The following is a 6,000-nucleotide window of genomic DNA, read 5'->3' as shown; positions in this document are numbered from 1 at the left end:
GTTATGCTCTAGTTTTCATTTTTTGATGGTCTTACTTTACCACTTTCATACTTTACATCTATATATCACACTACCCAAAGCAAACTTACTCCTTTTTTATTATTCCCAGCCACTATACAAAAGCCTTGAACATCTCTCTGATTCACCACATAGTTTATGAGCTCACCTCGGAACCAATCACTGTGCCCAACAGAATTCCACTCCGGGACTGACTGATTAGCCTGTGCAGTGTGTGCCCGCCGCTGACCCAGTCACAATGGCAAGGGGACTGGTATAAATGCCACTTGCAACTGGGGGCAGGTTAACTCAACCCAAACTTCCAGGTTTCTTCAAAATGGAGAACATTTCCTGGGAGACAATGATTACCCCACTCTTTAGATACATCTATTTACTTTTCACACTGAGAAGCAGGATGAAATGAGTTCATTTTCTTTTTTCTTGGGAACTATAAAGATACTTGTACAGATTATTTTATTTATCCATGAAGTTTTCATTATATTTACTGGATATAACTAAATCACCTACATGTTTAAAAATTGATATTCAAGGAGGTGACTTTTAATGACAAAATAAGGTCTCTATATTTCAAGAGCCTTTCATTTATAAATAAATATTTTCTTGTTTTGTATTATTAAGTAGATAAAATACATGTGAGCACACACATGTATCTCTACATCCCTATGTATAAATATGCACCTATAAATAACATAAAATGTGTGTGTATATACAAATGCACACATCTATGTTTATATCTATGTATACCTGTATCTATATCTAGATAAATACAGATAAACAAATGGATACACCCTTCTAGGCTGTTCACACTTCATCTTTTTTCATTTCATTGGTATGACTTTATAAGGCATTTTCTAATTCTGTACTTTCCAAAATAGTATCAACCTACTTCGTTGCCAATTTATTACAGTCTAGTGTAATTATGATAAGTCAAACTCCATAATGCCACAATCACCCATTCACAGTAAAAAAATTTCTGAGCATTCGAGATACAGCTTGTGTCTTCATACAGATGTCTGTAATTTCACATGCCCTTAGGTATGAAGTGTCCACACTGGCCCTCAATTACACACCAATTCATTGGACTTTGACAATTATAAATTACTCCTTAATTTTGAGGAGTTTGGCCCTTTAAGTATTTTATTATTCTAATAAGTGGATGTTTTCTTACACAGGTAGTTTTAAATTGTGAAAGAATCATTTCAAGTAAAAGTTTGAAAGGTTTACAAACAAGAATTCTCACAATCATTCTGCCAAAGTGTCTAGTTAAACACTGATTTATAAGAAAGATGTTCCTCAGATGAATAAAGAGAAAGAAGAACTCAACTAATACGATCCATAAAACTCAGTGTGGAGTCTATTAGTGCTTGAAGACTTTTTACTAGTTTGGAAAATGAAGCAGATGTTCCAGGGAACAGCAGACAATAAAGAGAAATGCTAAAATTGTGCAGCACAGCTGCGCCTGTGTCAATTTTTCTGACCTGGTATTTTTTTTGAGAAAATTTAGTCAATTTTTATTTTTCACTTGCTTTAATTACATCCTCTGTAATTGTGACACTGAACTCAAATTTGTAAATTATAAGCATGGCACTTAGGTGTTGATCTAAGAAATAGAAGTGATATAACTCGGGTTTTATACCTTAACTGATTAGCCAGGCACACAAAACAGGCAAAATGAATGTGAAGATGCCAATTTTACTGTTACTAAAGACAATATAATCAATCAAGCTACATATTTCTGGAAAGCAATAAAATGATCTTCTTCCTAAAAAAGGGCCTCTAAACTTAAAGTATTTGAATTACTGCACTTTAATTTTATGGATGTAATTCATGATTTCAAAATTTTCCTTGCAATGAAAGCATATTTAGTTGTCATATAAGTGTGCCTGGTTAATAATTTCTTATAAAATTTATTGTGAAATATTATGTTGAATTCCAAACAAAGAAGTACAAATTTGTCACTTTTGTATAAACTCTTTACCATAATAATAGTCATCATAGGTTTATGCTTTGATTGAGAGCTCTATGTTGTACATGAAGCCCATTCTTAAGGTATTTGAATAAGCATATGCAATATATATAATATTTACTCATTTTAGTATTAAAAAGTTTTAAAATATGTCTTATGATTAAAGTTAGTTAGAATTACATAATTGTTTCAGTGTAATCTTTTCATTTAGGTACATGATTTTGGAGATAAAGAAAAAAAATTCAAATTATTAGAAACTAACCTTGAGGAGCATATAATTCAAATGGCAGGAGGAAACTAAAAGATTTACCTAAAAATTTACTACATAAATACATATTCATCAAGATATTTCACTTATGGTTTAATTTGATTCAATTACTTGAAGTAAAAATAAAAATATGTGAAGGAATACATTCCCTTATACAAATCAGTGACTTAAAAAAGAAGAGCCAGAGAGAGAGAAATAAATTGCTTATGAAATATGATCAGGTCTGTGAGTCCTTATGTAAACCCCAGGGACCAGATGCATTCCAGTATTGGGATCCTGTCTGAAATTTTTAAAGGTAACACTGTGCATGCATCTTGTATTATGTAACAGCTGATGGGGACATCACCTCTCAATCAGGTATACTAATACTTATAACTTATAAAAACATAAATAATATGATTACTTGGTTTAATTAAGAAAAAAATCAGTAAATAATCATATACTCAGGTCTAGCTTTGTCATTATAGGGAAAAACATTTTGGTTATGAGAGTTTTTTGGATACTGAAATAACATAAGGGATTTGGATATGTATCACAACATGATTTAGTTCTGCTATGCATGGGTTTCCTCTGCCTTTTTCTGATCTGTGTAAATGTCCCTGGGTCCCAGCCATTTGACTATAGCCATGAGCACTTAGCAATGTGTGATGCTCAAGATGGTGTTTGGACTATTCCAAGCTCTTGACTATTACTAAAATATTAGAAACTTCAGCAAGAAATTCTGGAAATATGAAGAATATTAAGAGGTGAAATAAAATATTCCTGATTATACCAGGGACAGCCAAACCCAAGCAGAGCTCGATCAGAAGCATTTACATGCATTGCATTTACATTTCTATCATATCATGATTACCAAGTTTCTTATCTGGCATTCTTTATTTTCAATTTAAATTTCCTATATTTTTCTTGAAGCTGTTGTCATCATCTTTCTTATTTTTATGATTACATGTTTCTGGGAAGATATCTACATAGCCTGCTCCCAAGTGTTTCCTAATCTCTGAATAATATACTTTTCATTTTCTCTTCTTTTTTCTTCCATTACATAGATAATTTACATCATTCCTACTCACAGGCCTCGCTAAAACTTACTTCTTCGTTTTTTCTTCATGGTTTGTTTTCAGAGGAGTGAAACATCCAAAATATTCCATTTAGGTGAATAAAACATAAGAGAAGAAATTGTGTACTATAGGTTAAATCTCAGTATTCTCAACTCAGGGCAGAAAGAATAGAATAAAATACACAATAGTAACTGACCTCAGGATAAGATATATGTGAAGCAATATACTCTGATTATAAAGTTCAGGAACAGCAGACAGGAAAGAGGAGTCAGCCAGACTGACTACTTAAATTCAGTTAGTGTAAGAGGTTAGCCAAGATTTTTCCAAGAAGAGAAGAGATGACAGAACTACAGAGGACTGAGATCTGAGCTAAACTCCTTGAGGCTATCATGGGACTCAGAAGTTTCCATCCTTTTCCCCTTGGCTATTTCACAGGGCTCTGTGACCAGCCAGGCCAGAAAGCTACACTTGTACTTGCTATTAGGACATCATTTCCTCCAAACACACATGACCAAATCTGCATCTTCCTGCTTGTCTCTGGATCCTGCAGGTGCCTGAGTGGCCACTTTTCAGAGTCAAAGTCCATCTTAAAGTGTGTTTCTTCTTTGTGTGGGACATGTTTATGAAACAGTGGTGACAATATCTGGCACTCCTTTTCTTCAAGGCTCACTACAACCTAGGACTATTTTCATTTTATAGATGAGAGAAATAAACTTAAAGAAGTTAAGTAATTTGTCCTAGAACACACAGACTTATAAGTGGTAGAGCAAGACCTTGAAGCCAAGCTCTCAGATGATGTGTATTCAGCTTTCACCTTCTGTAATTCCACAGATATTTCAAAAGGTACATTTTGGCGATTGGAGTCTTTATCACCTCAAAATAGTGTTCTTGATATGAACTGTGGAATTTTATTTGTTTAAATCTGCTAAATGTCTTAGATATGATTTTGCTCTACTTCTGCTAGGCAATAAGTAAAGATGGTGGATCATAGATAGACAGGTAATAAAGAATTGACAAATTAAATGGCTTGACTGTAATCACAGACCTAAACCAAAATGAATGACTGAAGAAGAATCTCTGGGCTTGATTCCAGGAATTTTGCTGGAAGCCGGGCTTACTTCCTCACACTCACATGTATTCACAAACTCTTCTTAAAATTTAGCCTTGAAGGAATACCTTTCAACTTGATCAATTTTAGGATCCTGTTATGAACTGGTGTAAAATGACCAGACTATCAGTCTTGAGAGCTCTAGTTCACTTGGAAAAGATGGGCTTACTTTGTATTGCAAACAGAGAGAGCATGAATAAAGAGATATACTTTAATTCTATCAATAATGGGGAAGAAAGTTGTATGAACCTCAAAAGAAGAGAAAAATGTTCGAGAATTGATTGAATCATTTAAACTTTCCATTGTTATCAACACTAAAGCATATATACCCCATCAGAAAAAGAGTAGGTATAACTGAATTGCTCTTAAATGACTTCCAATAACTTTCTTTTGCAATGAGGCATTGGAATAACTTTATTAAAATTTCATGAAATTTTATTTTTGTTTATTTTGTCTACTTATCAAATGAGATGACTAATGGAATGAATGTCTAAAATAGAATAATTTTTGCTACTAAAATTTAGCTAGGCTTTTGTAGATAGAACTTTGATCTCTATTTTTAAAGTTTTAAAATATTTCTTAAAATAAGAAGACTTGAAGTCCATGATACTCCTACTAGACAATAAGATGGTGAATTTATCTGAAGGTCAAAGACTTTAAATGGATAGTAGGAAATGTTCTGGGAAAATTTTACTAGAACAGATTTCTTAAATTATGTTAAATCTAATAATAAATGGAATGAAATTTGAAATGGGGAAATTTTTTAAAAGAATTATTGTTTTTAAATTTAAAAATAATTCTATAATGTTGAGGAGCATTATTAATAAATTGGGTATTTATTTTTACTTATTGTTTCATTTAGATTCACAGCTGCACGTCAGTTGTGTTGGATTGTGTTCAGAGAATTTCTCAGAATCTCTTACTGAAAATGCAGTTGTCTTAAAGAAAAAAAAAGCCTAAATCATCTAGAATCTGGCAAATTTTGTGCTTGATGTAGAATCTACTGTTTCATAGAAGTCATATTTCATAAGGTTATTACTATTTCAGGATAAGACAAATATTAGCTGAAGTATCCTCTCCCATTTACATTAGAGATCTGCATGCTTCCTATCATTTTCATGGTTTGGGGTTTGAGTGAGAGGTTGACTTTACTTCCTTCTTGTCACCTCTGGCCTTTATGGCTTATAGATACCTTAACATTCCTAAGAGTCTACTCCTGTTTTGGGTCACACTGTCCTAGATGTGCATTTTATTTGTGCAAATCATTTTATTTGATTTATATAACATCATCAAAATAAGCAAGAAAGCAAACAAATAGAAAACCAATTTTTATAATTATTTCACTATAGTTCTGGAAAAATCAGTATGGATGTCAGCACAAAACATCAAAGCATACACTTTAAATAAGGGGAAGCTTAGGTTTTGGAAGTTCATTGCCCACTATTCACAAGTTCTTGGATACCACTATACCTGTTCATTTTCTCTACAGTGTTTCCAATTCCCTTTTTCTTCTCCACTTTTCATCACCAGATTTTTAATTTTAATTTAAAGCTACTGATTGTCTCTGCTTCCAACCTGTCTT

This window comes from Manis javanica, chromosome 1 (genome assembly GCF_040802235.1).
Source record: "Manis javanica isolate MJ-LG chromosome 1, MJ_LKY, whole genome shotgun sequence".
In the NCBI taxonomy this organism is placed as follows: domain Eukaryota; kingdom Metazoa; phylum Chordata; class Mammalia; order Pholidota; family Manidae; genus Manis; species Manis javanica.
This window is presented reverse-complemented; position numbering follows the sequence as displayed.